The sequence below is a fragment of the Monodelphis domestica genome, chromosome 1 (assembly GCF_027887165.1).
Source record: "Monodelphis domestica isolate mMonDom1 chromosome 1, mMonDom1.pri, whole genome shotgun sequence".
In the NCBI taxonomy this organism is placed as follows: domain Eukaryota; kingdom Metazoa; phylum Chordata; class Mammalia; order Didelphimorphia; family Didelphidae; genus Monodelphis; species Monodelphis domestica.
The window spans coordinates 161,254,817-161,271,724 of NC_077227.1; the positions used below are offsets into that span (position 1 = coordinate 161,254,817).

The following is a 16,908-nucleotide window of genomic DNA, read 5'->3' on the forward strand; positions in this document are numbered from 1 at the left end:
GCAAATCAAAACAATTCTGAGGTATCACCTCACATCTAGCAGATTGGCTAACATGACAGCTATGGAAAGTAATGAATGCTGGAGGGGATGTGGCAAAGTAGGGACACTAATTCATTGCTGGTGGAGTTGTGAATAACCATTCTGGAGGGCAATTTGGAACTATACCCAAAGGGCAATAAAAGAGTGTCTGCCCTTTGATCCAGCCATAGCACTGCTGGGTTTGTACCCCAAAGAGAAAATAGGGAAAAAGACATGCAAAAGAATATTCATAGGTGCACTCTTTGTGGTGGCAAAAAATTGGAAAATGAGGGGATGCCCTTCAATTGGGGAATGGCTGAACAAATTGTGGTATATGTTGGTGATGGAATACTATTGTGCTAAAAGGAATAATAAAGTGGAGGAATTCCATGGAGACTGGAACAACCTCCAGGAAGTGATGCAGAGCGAAAGGAACAGAACCAGGAAAAGATTGTACACAGAGACTGATACACTGTGGTACAATCGAACGTAATGGACTTCTCCATTAGTGATAATATAATGTCCCTGAACAATCTGCAGGGATCTAAAAAACACTATCCACAAGCAGAGGATAAACTGTGGGAGTAAAAAACACCAATGAAAAGCTTGACTACAGCAGTGGAGGGGATATGATTGAGGAGAGACTCTAAATGAAGACTCTAATGCAAATACCAACAACATGGAAATGGATTCGAATCAAGGACACATGTGATACCCAGTGTCATTGCGTGTCAGCTATGGGAGGGGGGGGGGAAGAAAATGATCTTTTTTTCCAATGAATAATGTTTGGAAATGACCAAATAAAATAATGTTTAAAAAAAAAAAAAGAGTAGCGCCTAGCTAGTTTATGAGCCCAGGTGCCTGGAAGGGTGATGTACACTAATAGGCAAGTTAGGAAAAGAGGCAGGTTGGGAGGGGAAATGGTGAAGGAGGTGGATAATTGGTTGAGGTCAAGATGTCAGTGGGACAGCAAGTTTGAGATATTGAATAGCCAGTTGAAAATACAAGACTGAAGATCAGAACAAAGGTTAGAGCTAGACAGATCTGAGAGTCACCTACATAGAGATGATTTTTGAAGCCAGAGAAGCTAATGAGATTATCAAGTGAAATAGTATAGAGGGAGAAGAGGGTCCAGGACAGAGCCTTAGGGAACCACCAGGGTTAGCAGGCAGGACCTAGATGACAAATTAGAAGCCCTCAGATAGGTAGAAGAATCAGGAGAGGAAACAGAAGAGAGTATTAAGGAGAAGAGAAGGATCAATTGTGTCTAATGCAACAGAAGTCAAGAAGAATAAAAATGGGGGGACAGGCTATTAGATTTGGCAATTAACAAATCATTCAAGCGTTTGAAAAGAGCAGTTTCCTTAGAATGATGAAGTCAGAAGCCAAACTGCAGATAGTTAAGAAGAGAATGAGAAAAAAGGAAGAAAAGTCACCTAGATGACCTCAGAAAAGGAGAAAAGATACAGGACAATAGATAGCAAGGATAGATGGATCAAGTGAAGGTTTTTTGAGGATGGGGTAGACTGGGGGAAGGGGGAGGGAGGGAAGTGCGGTGCTGTATGTTGGCAGTAGGAAAGTATCCAGGGACAGGGAGCAACTGAAGACTAGAGATTGGGGTAATAAATGAGAAAATGAGATTGCTTGTGCATGGGGAGGGATTTGTCTTGGCAAGAAGAATGCCCATTCATGTGAGAGAGGGTGAAGGAGGACATAGTTGCAAAAGGCTTCTGGTTGATGAGAGAAGAGGAACAGGGGAGAGGAAGGATCCCTTTGTGAATGACCTCAGCTTTTTTTGGTGAAATATGAGACTATGAAGCTAAATGTTCATCTAAGAGGGAGGAGCTGGGGGAGGTTTGAATTTGATGTATGTATTTTTGAAATCATTTTGTGTTCAAAGTAATCAAAAAGAAAGTTTCATAGGCTTTAGAAGTAGAAGAAATCTGAGTGATCAATATTTTATATCATAAGCATAATAGGAAACAAACACTGGGAAAGTAATTATGAATTGTGCTGATGGGAAACCATGTGAAGATGTTTATTCTGCTTTCTATTTAGCCTGCTTTGTCTCATTTTCGTGGTGAAGGAACTACACCTAATAATTTACCTGTCATCTGGATTTTCATATCACCATCTCTGTAATAAAAATTAAGGCTTCCATTGAAGAATTGCTTTCAGAGGATCCACAAGTGAAATCTTAATGAATAGTTAGCAACATAATAAATGGGAGAGAGTGTGCAGATGTTGCTGCATGGGCAGGTGTCCCCATTCCCTCACTGCCACATGTGCCTCTGGTTCGTAGATTATGCAGATTTTTCCTGAGAATTAGTAACTTGATCCTTTTACATAACTATTTAGAGGAGGGATTTCTCTAGGCAGGTTACTCATTAAATGTTTCTTAATTGGGAAAATAAAAGAGTAGGCCTCCAAAACTAGAACCCTTCTACTTGTTTGTATTAACATTTAATTCATAACTCAGGTTTTTGTAAATCAAAAGCTGTTAGTATTTGCATTGAATATGCCTTTCTTTAGCAAGACAAGCCAGTTGAATCCTACTGTAAAAGGCAAGAAATGCTCCTTTCTCCTTGGCAAGTATAGAGAGTTGTATGTGACACTTAAAAAAAGAAAGGAAATAGCTTGTGTTTATATTGTATCTTCAAATGTTATTAATTTAGTTGATACACTATATATGTAGATAATTAAAATGCCTTATTCTCCAGTGATTTGTTTAACCATCCACATTGTTAAAACGTAATTGGACCAGAAATAAGGCTGTTTGGCATTGAGAGTTTAGAAAAGTGGTTAAGAGAAGAGAAAGGCGTAGTTACTTGGCTTTTAGTCATTACTTGGCTTTGTTTAGTCAACTACTTATTGGTCTCTGTGTATATCAATCTGTGTATACACAGATGTATCACATACATGTGGCATACATGTTGTATGTATATTCTGATTCACCCATAGTTGCCTGCCTCTCTGTGATAGACAGGAGTTTGTGAAAATCTGGAGATTGTAATACATTTCTGCCATCTTTGTACCATAGTCCTTTATTCTAGTTTTCATCTCCAACCTAGCACTCCAGCTTCTATCCTTCATCACTGGACTCTTAATTGATATGATTTACTGTTTCAAATGAATTAACATACATAAGATGCTTTGCAAATCTTTTTTTTAAATATTTTATTTGATCATTTCCAAGCATTATTCATTAAAGACATAGATCATTTTCTTCCCCCCCCCACCCCCATAGCCGACGCGTAAATCCACTGGGCATTACATGTTTTCTTGATTTGAACCCATTGCTTTGTTGATAATATTTGCATTAGAGTGTTCATTTAGAGTCTCTCCTCTGTCATGTCCCCTCAGCTGCTGTATTCAGGCAGTTAGTTGCTTTTCCTCGGTGTTTCCACTCCCACAGTTTATCCTCTGCTTATGAATGGTGTTTTTTTCTCCTAGATCCCTGCAAATTGTTCAGGGACATTACATCACTACTAATGGAGAAGTCCATTACGTTCGATTATACCACAGTGTATTAGTCTCTTGTGTACAATGTTCTCCTGGTTCTGCTCCTCTCGCTCTGCATCACTTCCTGGAGGTCGTTCCAGTCTCCATGGAATTCCTCCACTTTATTATTCCTTTTAGCACAATAGTATTCCATCACCAACATATACCACAATTTGCTCAGCCATTCCCCAATTGATGGGCATCCCCTCGTTTTCCAGTTTTGGGCCACCACAAAGAGCGCAGCTATGAATATTTTTGTACAAGTCTTTTGTCCATTATCTCTTTGGGGTACAGACCCAGTAGTGCTATGGCTGGATCAAAGGGTAGATATTCTTTTGTCGCCCTTTGGGCATAGTTCCAAATTGCCCTCCAGAATGGTTGGATCAGTTCACAACTCCACCAGCAATGAATTAATGTCCCTACTTCGCCACATCCCCCCCAGCATTCATTACTTTCCTTTGCTATCATGTTAGCCAATCTGCTTGGTGTGAGGTGATACCTCAGAGTTGTTTTGATTTGCATCTCTCTGATTATAAGAGATTTAGAACACTTCTTCATGTGCTTATTAATAGTTTTGATTTCTTTATCTGAGAACTGCCTATCCATGTCCCTTGCCCATTTATCAATTGGAGAATGGCTTGATTTTTTGTACAGTTGATTTAGCTCTTTATAAATTTGAGTAATTAAACCTTTGTCAGAGTTTTCTATGAAGATTTTTTCCCAGTTTGTTGTTTCCCTTCTGATTTTAGTTACATTGGTTTTGTTTGTGCAAAAGCTTTTTAATTTGATGTAGTCAAAATTATTTATTTTACATTTTGTGATTCTTTCTATGTCTTGCTTGGTTTTAAAGTCTTTCCCCTCCCAAAGGTCTGACATGTATGCTATTCTGTGTTTACCCAATTTACTTATGGTTTCCTTCTTTATGTTTAAGTCACTCACCCATTTTGAATTTATCTTGGTGTAGGGTGTGAGGTGTTGATCTATTCCTAGTCTCTCCCATGCTGTCTTCCAATTTTCCCAGCAGTTTTTATCGAATAGTGGATTTTTGTCCCAAAAGCTGGGATCTTTGGGTTTATCGTATACTGTCTTGCTGAGGTTGCTTTCCCCCAGTCTATTCCACTGATCTTCCTTTCTGTCTCTTATCCAGTACCAAATTGTTTTGACGACTGCTGCTTTGTAATATAGTTTAAGGTCAGGGACTGCAAAATATTTGCTTTGAAGAGATTATAAGTTGGGTATCCCCTCTATCTTTCAGTGTTGTCGAGGACCTTATAATTAAGGATTCTGTTCTCTCATAATTTAAATGTTACCTTTGCTCAAACAGATTATTTCAATATCTGGCTATGTCCAAGATTGATAAGTCTGCTCCTATGAGTTTTTAGTCTCAAGAAAACTTAGCCCATGTAGGAAATAAGCAGCAGCACTCTGTGCTAATGGAATTCATCCAGTGGTCCTCTATCATCCTTATAAATAGAACTCATTACATTAATCAATCTGCCCTGAAGGTGACAAGAAAATAAATAACTTTAACAGTATCATATTCAGCAGAAAGGAAATTAATGAATAATAGAAACTTTGAGTTTTCATCTACTTAGATAAAAGTCTATTTCTATTTTGAAATTCTCATCTTACAATTAATGTGTTTCTCAAACATTGCTTCTAGATCTTGTGTATCTTTTTTCTGAGTGTGCAAAGGGATATTTTTCTAGGAGAACTGCCAAAAGTTAAACATTAGCTGAAATTGTTTCAAAGCACATTGTGAATTAAACACTCTAACAGATGAATTTGATTGCAGTTAAGCTTTGATGTCACCAGTAATTTTAAGACCATGGTGGGACTAATTATAGAGAATCTGTAACCAGGATTATATGTTCTTGTTATTCATTAAACTAAATTTTTTTTTTCAAATTTTGAACATGACTAATAAGATTTGATTAGGTAAATAAAATCTTTTCATCTTCATGTAGCTGTTCTTCTTAACCTCAGCCTCCTGTGCTTATGTATAAACACTGCCACCTTAGGACTTGTTGGATTTCAGTATGTTATTTTCAAAGCCCCAAATTAATATGGACCGATTAAATTCTTAAGCTCCATTTCCATCTCTTGGGAAAGATTTTGCTTCAGCAAGCTTTATATCAAAAATATAAAACTTGAAGTGAATCCTTGCAATGCATTCATAAGCAATTGCTAGATGAGGAGAAAGAGATTATTTATACCATTAGTAAGAGTTTAGTGCCCCAATCTTTATTGAGAGTGAGTAGATTTATTGGGCCATTTACTAAATGGTTTTATAATTATGACAACAATTTTTACTGATTCCAAATATGTCATATAAAAGTGGTGCAAAGTTTGACAAAATGAAAAATCTGACAATTTCATTCAAAAATATTAATAACTGTGATAATAACCTAATGGAATCCATATTTTCAGAGTGTTTGGCAATTTTCCAGGGATTACCTAACCTGTAAGATCTTGAATCGAGAGAAAAGCTCACTTGGTAAGGAACCTCTCTCTGGTTTCACTCTCAATCTAGTAGTATAAAGCTAATTCCATTTAGTGGACTGCAATGCTGAATTTGAAATTACTATGTTTTTTGTAGACACTCATGAAGATAATTTTGTACTTTCTCTGATTCTTCAGTTACCTAGCAGAGAGTAGGTTGGTTCATGTAGGGATAATGAGACGTCTACTGCTTACCTCAAGCTATGGAGAGAAAGGTGCTTTAAAGTCCAATAGAAATGTAAGCATTTATTTATTCCCATCACTATGGTCACCAGAAAGTGCAGAAATTAAAGTTATCATCTTTGAGAGCACAATGGAGAAATAGTATAGCATAATAGATAGAGTTGGCCTGAGTTCAAGAAGTTCTACCACTGACACTATCTGTATGACCCCAGACTAGTCACTTAACTCCTTAGTGCTCTAGGCAATTCCCATCATAACTAGCATTTATATAGCACTTTAAGGTTTGTAAAGCCAACAGTGTGGCGTATGTGTTATTATTATATAACCTGCCCATGGCCATACAACCAAGTAAGTGCCTGAGGCAGGATTTGAACTCAGGTATTCTTGCTTCAGAATTTAGCATTTATCCACTGAGCCACCTAGGTAACTATATAAATTGCAGAGAAGGTACTGACATGCTTTGGGAGAGGACACGGAGCTCCTTATATCAATGAAGTCACAAATCTATCCCTTATCCAATGTTTGGAAACATAATGATTGGAACCAGGTAATGAGCCAAGATCCTTGGGCTGTATTCAAAATATGACCATCTATATCAGCAAATGCAGTAGAATATCTGATGAACCATTTATATATGCATTATAATTTGAGTGGTTATGGTTATGAGTATTTAAAAAGCATTTTGGGCTTTTATAAATTGGGCTCTCAGGAGGCAGCTAGGTGTCTCAGTGGATTGAAAGCCAGGCCTAGAGGCTCAAATCTGGGTCCTTGGATACTTTCTAGCTGTGTGACCGTGGGTAAGTCACTTAATCCCCAATTGCCTGGCCCTTGCTGCTCTTCTGCCTTAGAACCAATACCTTAGAACCAAAGATTCAAAGATGAAAGGAAAGGGTTTTAAAAGTAAAAATAAATAAAAATTAAAAAAATAAATTGGGCTCAGTTATTACCAGAGAAGCAACATCAAAAGAGACATCACAGAGATTTTATTTTAATTTTATATCCATCTTGAACAATAGAACCTTCCATATTATTTGATTTGACTAATTACTGGATTTTACTGGTGTCTCAGTGTTTTAAAAATTATGCCTTTTGTAATCTAAATGATATATAACTTTTTTTTAAAAAACCCAAGGCATCAATACACATTTATCCTTGGATTTTCCTATGGGACAAGCTCTGTACATGAATAGTTTGTATGGTTCTTTGATATACATTCATATCATGTTGGTTCTTATATTCTTTGTAGTACATCTTAAAAAGAATTGGTAGTGCTTAATTTGGCAGCACATGTACTAAAACTGGAATGATTCAAAGAAGATTAGCATGGCCCCCTGCAAGGATGACATGAAAATTCATGAAGTATTTCATGGAAAAAAAAAAAAGAATTGGTAAATAGTCTTCCAAGCTAGGAATGTTAGGAATATAGCTGTGTTTTTCCTGTATACTTCCAAGTCTAGTTGAGTCCCTTTTTATTGCCATATAGTAATAGTATATGTCCAGATTTTTTTATACATTATTTCAGCCATTTCCCAAGCATTTTATTGTAAGCATACCTTATTGTTGAAGTGTAGGGCATATTTGTAAACTTCTACAGTTGATATGACATAGAAGGAAATGTAAGATGGGAGAGGCAATGGCAGCAGGCCAAGGTAGTTAGCTGAAAACATATTTATTCACCAACATGTGAGGGTGATGGTAACAGAAGCAGAGAATGGGGCCAATGGGGTTAGGGATTCAAAGTTACAAAGAAAGATGATGAGAAAGAAGAGGAAATAAAAACTATCAGTTAAAATTACTAGCTAACTTTTATAGAGCACCTTAAATTTTGCAAAGTGCCTTTTATTTGTTAATTCATATGATCCTCACAACTGCCCTTTGTGGTAGGTGCTATTATTCTATCCCCATTTTATAGATGAAGTAACGGGTGCTGAGAAATTATGTGTCTTTGCCCAGGATCACACAGCTAGTGTCTGAAGCAGAATTGGAACTCGTCGTCCAGACTTCCAAGTCCCCAAGAAACCTATGGTGGCCAAGTGGCAATGTTCCAAATGACCACTTACAATTGAGAATGTGTGACCACAAAGGGATGTGTGCTGCTCGTATAGTAAAAAGGAGACATAAAAAATGGAAGGCCCAACTTAACAAGAACAATTACTCCCTCCCCCCCAACATTTTGGTAGCATCATCACATTAATTAAAATATGAAAATCCAGCTTCTTCAAACCTGAAAGATCAACCTGATTTAACAAGAAAACTAAGAACTTCCTAGGTTATTAGAGTTCTAGCCCCTAACTTTGACCATCTCCTTGTTTAAGTCACTTGGGGGCCATGTATTCTTAAATTCTCCATCTTAGAAATAGGAAAAGTACCACCCTGGTCCTCCCCAACATCTCAGTGATGGTGTTGACTGCAAGTAAAAGAACCCCCTTAAGCTGCTCTTGTGCATTTAAAATAAATACGTAACAAAAACAGACTTCCAGAAGTGGCCTCACATTTTGTTCTATCTCATCCTATGGGCATCCAAGAGATGATTGACTTCATGAAGTGGTACCAGTGTGAACCTTAAAAATTCTCAGACCCTACTTCATAAGGTTAGGATTGTGAACCTTAAAAATTCCCCATTGGGACCATTCCCCATTGGGACTATTCCCCATTTTAAACAATGAAGGTACTTAGATCAGGAATGTGAGAACTCTGCTTAGATCAGGAATGTGAGAACTCTACTCCACCCCTACTTAAGCCTGCTTTAGGGGAAGAAACTCCTTGCTGAACAATGAAAGATACTTAAACCCATACTTATAGTAGGACAAAAGTTCTTTAAGCCATGCCTATTTTAATACTAATACAAAAGGGGGCTAAGTACCTATAAAGGTCAGACAACTTGTGAACTTACAAGGAGCAAAGAGGTGAAAATTTACTCAGAGATTCTAGTCTACTCAGGTGTGAATTACTCAAAAAGATTAGTCTACTCAGGTGTGAACTAAGAATGGTCTGTCCTTTGAAAAACATCTACTGTGATTGGTAGATATAAGGATTTAGGGGAGGTGACAGGAGAAAATGCCCTTTAAATAGGAGCTCAGATTCATTCAGAGAGGCATTCAGATTGAGGATTGAGCTGGTGGAGGCAGCTGAGATGATGCTGGCCTGCTATCACTAGAATCCTTGCTTGGACAGATCTTGTGGTGAGTGACTAAGGACTGACTGATCTTTCTCTTAAGGGCTTAGGCCTGGGTTGGTCAGGGCTGCCCTGGGCTGGCCTATCCATTTCTCATTATTCCTCTTTTTCTCTCTTTCTCTCCTTTTCTTTAATTCCTCATTTGTATTAATTAAAATCTCTATAAAACCCAGTTGACTTGGGTATATTTCATAATTGGGAATATTTTCCTGGCGACCACCTTATATATTTGATTTAAAAACAAGACACTGTAGTGAAAACATATTTTCTGCGATCACACATTTACTTACCCACTCTTATATCTACTACAATTTATATCTTCAACTATTTTAATCACTACAGTTTATGACAACCAACTATTTTAACTCTTACAGATTATGGCCTCAACTATTTTAATTATTACACCAGTTACTGCAACTCATAGTAAAGAATGGATGCTGACCTCCCAAAAACGTTAGGCATTTTCTACTTTGGGATAGTTCTATCACAGAGTTCTTAACCATTTTACCGAATGATTTAAATTTCACTCTTATCAAGCAGTATACAAATGGCATATTACTAACAGCAGTAATTAAATCATAAATGTATTTTAAAGAATTGGCCAACCTACAGCCTTGTAATCCATATTCTCTTCCATTGGTTATGTTCATTTGGATTGGGATTATAGTTTCAAAGCAAACAAACTTGTCTGGTTCAAGTATTGCTTTTATTCTTTCTACTTCACATATTATTACCATTATAAACTTCCTTTGAAAATCGAGGGATAGGTGGCACTGCTGAAGGAAATGAATACCATAAGTAAATCAAGTGAATAAATCTACGTTTCATTACTTTTAATCTCTTAGAATCAATACTGTGTTATGTATTGGTTCCAAGGCAGAAGAGGGGTAAGGGCTAAGCAATGGAGGTTAAGTCACTTGCCAAGAGTCACACAGCTAGGAAGTGTCTGAAGCCACATTTGAACTCCCATCACTAAGCTCTCAATCCATTGAGCCACCTAGCTGCCACCTCTGGGTTTAATTTAATAAGTCATCAGGTAATTGAGTACTTATTATATCCCTTGTATAGTGTGAAACAATGAAGGGACATAAATGACATTTATACATGTGAACTCTGACCAAAAACTTAAATAAAATGGATGAAAAATTACAAAAATATAAAATATTCCAACTAAAAGAATAACGAAATTGAACAATCCAAAGAAACAAGCACAGTATTATACATACTGAAAAAATAGGGAAAGTGATCCTAATTCCTTTTAATGATACAAATATGGTTTTAACACCAAAGCAAGGGAGAGTCAAAACAGAAAAGAAAGTTATAGATTAATATGCTTAATAAACATTGATACAGAAATTTCAATGTTAGCAAAAGGGCTTTGACAACTTGCCACAAAAATTATACAGAGCTTGGATTGATTTATTTCAGAAACACGGGGTTTATTAAATGAACTATAAACATAACCAACTATATTAGTAAATAAATAATATAAATCAAATGTGTCAAGATTCAGAAAAAAGAACTAAATACAATGTTCATTTCTGTTAAACAGTAATACTAAAAAACATAGGGAAAATGAGGGATTTTTTCCCTTAACACAGCAAGTAGTTTATATTAAAGCAAGAGTCAACATTATTCTTTCCTTTAAGATCTAGTGATAAAGCAGTGGTGTCCATTGTCACTACCACTGTTTAAAATAATGTTAGAAATCCTAACTACAGCTACATAACATAAAGAAGCAAATAAACCTAATAGCTTATTGTTTGCCAAACCAAAAGCCCCCAGATCCTGAGGGGAGGACTTATTATTTGACCAAAATGCTGGGAAAACTGAAAAGCAGTTTGTCGGAAATTAGGTTTTGACCAATACCTCTCACCACATTTTCAAGAGAAGCTCCTAACAAATAATTACATGCATGTGAAAGGCAACATCACAAATAAATTGACCGCGAAAATATGGGTTTCAAGACTGTGAATTGCCCAAACTGTAAAGATAATTTTTAGTGTCTTGATTTTATATCAAAAATAAGTAGTTGCCATGGGAAAAATTCCCAAATATGAAATACCCAAGTCATCTGGGTTTTATGGAGATTTTAATTAATATAAATGAAGGAATTAAGGAAAGGGAAAAAGACAGAATAAGAGGAAATAGTAGGAAATGGCTAGGGCCTAGGCCTTTCTCTTTAAGAGAGAAACTAAGTCAGTCTTTAATCACTCACCACAAGATCTTTCCAAGCAAAACTCTAGTGTTCAGAGACCCAGCAGCCTCCTCTGACTCCCGACCTCCAATTCAGCTACCAAGGCTGAACTAAGTTGAACTACCTTGAACTGGTTCAGACAGCTCCTTTTAAAGAGAAATTTCTCTTGTGTCACCTCCCCTAAATTTTTATGTCTACCAATCACAGTAGATGCTTTTCCTAGGACAGCCCATTCCTAGTTTTTAGTTCTCACCTTCTCTGGGTAGATTATGTCTTCTGAGTACTTCACACCTCTTTGCTAAACTTGCCCCTTGCAAGTTGCCTGACCTTTTAGTGATTAATTTGACCTTCATAGGTAGTTAGCACCCTTCTGTATTAGATCTAAAAAGAGACCTAGCTTAAGGGCTTGGCCTCACTATAAGTATGGATTAAGTACTTTTTCATTGTTCAGTAAGTAGTTTTACAACTTTATCTTCCCCTAAGGCACTGTTTAAGTATGGGTGGAGTAATGTTAAAATTCCCAATACATTCCTGATCCAGTACCTCCATTGTTTAAATGGGGGAATAACCTTAACCATAACCTTAAAATAAAGTTCCAAGGTAGAGTCTGAGAAAATTTAAGATTCACAGTATGAAAGAAACAAAGAAGAAACTACCTTTTGAATACACGGCTAGGGAAAAGTTTATGATGAAGCAAAAAATAGAGAGGATCACAGAAAATAAAATGGAGAGTTTGCACAAAGAAATCCAAGATAGCAAGGAATAGGAGGGAATGACTTTCTGTGGAGAAAGTCTTTGCAGCAGTTTTCTTTGATAAAGGTCTCATTTCTAAGTCACATAAGGAACTAATTCAAACTTATAAGAGAAGAGCCGTAACCTGATTGATAAATGACCTGGATATGAACAAGCAGTTTTCATGAAAAGAAATATGTCTCTAGCCATGTGGAAATATGCCAAATCACTAATAACTAGAAAAATGCAAATTAAAGTAACTCAGAGGTTCCACCTCACACAAGAGTGTAACAGCACTTTTTGTATTGTCAAAGAACTGGAACCTAATCAGAGAGTGGCTGAATTATGCTACATGAATGTAATGGAATACCATTGTGATATAAGAAATACTGCACAGGTTTTCAAAGAAACCTGATAAAAGCCGTGAATAGAACAAGAACAATTTTATACCATAGCATCAATATTGTAAAAACACCATTCTTAAAGATTTTTAAAACTGATCAAAACAGTGATCAGCCATGACTGATCATGAAGAATGCTATCAATTCCTGGAAGAGAAATGATGGACTACATAAGCAGAACAAGGCACACATTTCTGAACATGGCCAAAATAGACATTTGTTTTGATTGACTATGTATATTTATTATAAGGGATTTGTTGGGGGGGGGGAGTTCCCTCCAGGTGGTAGTGGGGGTTGGATAAGGTAGGGTAATTAAGATGGGAGAAAGAAAAAAATAAATACTTCATTATTTAAAAAGAAAATTTCATAGAGGTCCTGGGTTCAAATTTAGCCTCAGACACTTCCCAGCTGTGTGACCCTGGGCAATTCACTTGATCCCTATTGCCTAGCTCTTACACCTCTTTTGCCTTGGAACCAATATATAATATTGATTCCAAGACAGAAGGTAGGGGTTTAAAAAATATCTATATTAAAAAAATAAAAACAAAATTTAATTTAAAAATAAATGCTAGTTGAGAAAAAAATAATAAAATTCAACAATTTTTAAAGTATCTAACCTTAAGAAACTTAAGCTTTAGTTGGGCAAATAGGATGACTATTTCTTAAAATTAGAGAATTATTAAATATCTACATTGTAATCCACAAGGTTTGGCAGAAATTTGGATAAGCCAAAACTTCAGGTTGGCAAAGGAAGTTGGGGTGGGCTTTATGGGAGAAATTAAGCATGAACTGGATCTGGAAGGGAAAAAGGAGAGTCACACAAGGGGAACAGTTTGAGCAAAAGATAGAGTGGGAATTAGTAAATTGTGTAGGTGGATGGGCCCAGAGAGGGATTTGTGCTAGGGAAATAGGGGAAAGTTAAAAGTAGAATGTAATTTACTCATAGAAAACTTAGAAAATCCAACTCCTGGTGATATATTCTTTGCAGTAAACTATTGATTATTAACCTAAGAGACTAGACTTATAACACTGACCATCAACCTCCATTCTTCTTATAGGGATTATTCAGAATTATTTCCTGCACTAGTTATTTTGGTTAACCATTGTCATTCCATTCTTTTAGTGGTATCCTTTCCAGTGTGTATAATAAATCATTTTAAAATGTAGACTTGAGCCCCTTCTTTGTGCTTAGTATTATTTAAAAGATATAAATGACATCAGGCATCAATCATTTAGCATATAAATAGGAGTAAAAATTTTAGATGAGCAATGAAGAAAATAATTTCATTAGAGATTACTTTGAATGAGGTGTTTTTTTAAAAGTAATTTCTTTGCTATTATTATAACACTGGCTGTCCAAGCCCTCACTGCCCAAGGCCAGGTAGGTGAAACCCCTTCTCCCCAGGGTTCTGGAAAACTCTTAAGGGAAACTGGACAGTGTCTAGGTGGTCTGCCATCAGCACCAGCCATCACCATCAGATTAGCTTTTACAAAGGAATATATTTATTTCAAAAAATGTAATAGAGTAACATATATAGTTTTTACTCCCTAACATGAAGGGGTTAATTCTTACCCTTGCATCACCTCAGTCTCTGGGAAGAATAAAGGGATTGGGTTCATAGTTTAGCTCAGTTCCTACAGAGTTAGAGATAAGGGAAGTTTCAGTGTTAGGGTTGTTTTGTTTTTACATTTTTTTTATTTGAAAGCTTAGCCTTAACCCATGGATGTCACAGAAGCTTTCAAGTAAGTAGGTAGCTTATCACTGCTCAGCAGAAATCACAAGTTTTAACTTGGGATGTTGACTTCATACCTATTTCTCTATACCCCACCATCCTTACCCTCATACCTACACACCCCTCCAAAAAAAAGAAGTTCCAAGGCAAATCTCTTCTGCCTTTTGACATTTGAAAATTTATGTGGATGGGCAACATTTTTAGTTGTAGATTTAGTAAATTGCCTTCAAATTGAATGTCTGTTGTCTCATGAAGTTGGGTCTCCTTCCTTGAGGCATAGCTGATATTGGATGTATTAATACTGTTAGGAGTTTTTTGTTTCTTAGGATGGAGCTTTTTTTGATGTTTCCATCTTTGGGGCAAGATTTAAATACCTTCTTTTTCCTGTACCAGCAGTGGTATTAATTTGGAATACTGTACAACTAACCTCAAAAAAGTGATGTGTTACAGACAAAAGAGTGGTTGCCATAAACTGTGACCGCAAAAATATGGGTTCAAGACTTTGAATTGCCAAAAACATAAAGATAATTTTTAGTGTCTTGTTTTAAATCAAAAATAAGTGGTCGCCATGGGAAAAATTCACAAATATGAAATACCCAAGTCAGCTGGGTTTTATGGAGATTTTAATTAATACAAATGAAGGAATGAAAGAAAGGGAGAGAGACAGAGTAAAAGGAAATAATAGGAAGGCTAGGGCCTAGCCCTTTCTTTTAAGAGAGAAAACTAAGTCAGTCTTTAATCACTCACCACAAGATTTGTTCCAAGCAAAACTCCAGTGTTCAGAGAAACCCTCCACTTCAGCTCCTCAGCTCAATTAACTTCAGCCACCAAGAGAGAGCCCACCAAGAGACCTTCAATTCAGCTTCCTAAGCTGAACTAAGTCCAGAGTCCTCTGACCTCCTTTTAAAGAGCATTTTCTCCTATGTCACCTCCCCTGAAGTTTCACATCTACCAATCACAGTAGAAGTTTTCCAAAGGACTGACCATTCTTAATTCACATCTTGTTATCACCTTCTCTGGGTAGACTAAAACTTCTGAGTATTTCACACCTCTTTGCTAAGATTGTCCCTTGCAAGTTGCCTGACCTTTTAGTGATTAATTTGACCTTCATAGGTACTTAGCACCCTTTTGTATTAGATCTAAAAATAGACCTAGCTTAAGGGCTTTTGCCTCACTATAAGTATGGGTTGGGGACTTTTTCATTATTCAGTAAGGAGTTTTACAACTTTATCTTCCCTTAAGTTATGCCTAAGTATGGGTGGAATAATTTTAAAGTTCCCAATACATTCCTGATCAAGTACCTTCATTGTTTAAAATTAGGAATAACTTAATCAAATCTTCTGAAGTAGAGTCTGAGAAATTTTAAGATTCACAGATGGCCTAGCTCCTTATTGTTTTCTGACAAAATTAAGCTTTTGGAGAAGTTGGGGGAGACTCAGAGGTAAAGTGATGATGGAGTTGGGTATAGAGGCTTTAGCATTAATATATGTAAATGTTAAACGAAGCTGATCAATTATAGAAATATATTTGTAGTAACATGCAGTAATTTTTAAAGAAAACATAGCACCATCAGTATTCACCAGGCTATAATGTAATACAAGTAAGTCTCCAACTTGGCAATAGTTTGAATTGCCAGGATTTAGTTATGTCCAAAAATTTTTTCACACAACCAGTGAGTGTTCTAAAAGAATGGTTTGATAATAAGACCCACGAAGGGATATTTTACTATATTATGGATGAATTTAAAATATTAAATAGCTTTATTGGTAATAGTCATTTATTTCATAGGTCTAGTATATTCCTTGGTTTGCCACAAAAAGAGCATTCCTAAGTACCAGGCACATTTCTGCCTCTTTCTTTAGTCCCTCTCTCTTATCCCATTTTCTCCCAAGGAATGTCTACTCTCACTATAGTAACACAAGACAACACCAGTCAGTCAACAACCATTTATTTAAGTGTACTCTAATGCACACTTTTTTGAGGGTGAGCATTTATGTCTCATGTCAGTTATGCCAACATAAGCTGAGTATGACAGAAAGCTCTTATAGTTATGGCATCTTTTCATAAAAGATAATGATTGACTCCTGGAATACAAATTCAAATACAAATAAATGATACAAAAGTCCCTAGGAGCTTATGAATTCTAATAGGAGAGACAAAGGCATATACTAAAATGTACAGACTATAAGGAAAATTTACTCCAAAAAATGCAAAGTAATTCAACACAAGCTAGTTTGAGGGAATGGGCACTAGCCGACAAGAGCATTAGGAAAAGCTTCACATAGACTGTGCTTGGAGGTATGTCTTGAAGAAAGAGATCCTGTGAGATAGAGGTATAAGGTTCATTGCTTCCCAGACATTCAGGACAACCAATGAGAAGGCAGAAGCAGGAGATGGATTGTTACATAGGAGGGACAGAGAGAAAATTAATCTGCTTAGCCCAGAATGCAGGAGGAAGAGTGATGT

At 36.5% G+C, this 16,908-nt stretch overlaps 1 protein-coding gene and 1 non-coding gene across 5 annotated transcripts in view; both read left to right on the forward strand.

Moving 5' to 3' along the window:
- Positions 1-16,908, forward strand: part of GLCE (glucuronic acid epimerase) — a 168,105-nt gene that overhangs the window by 106,726 nt on the left and 44,471 nt on the right. The window lies entirely within an intron of this gene.
- LOC130456640 (U6 spliceosomal RNA) lies at positions 7,473-7,578 on the forward strand. Its single transcript, XR_008915709.1, has one exon. It is a non-coding gene; the product is annotated as a U6 spliceosomal RNA (small nuclear RNA).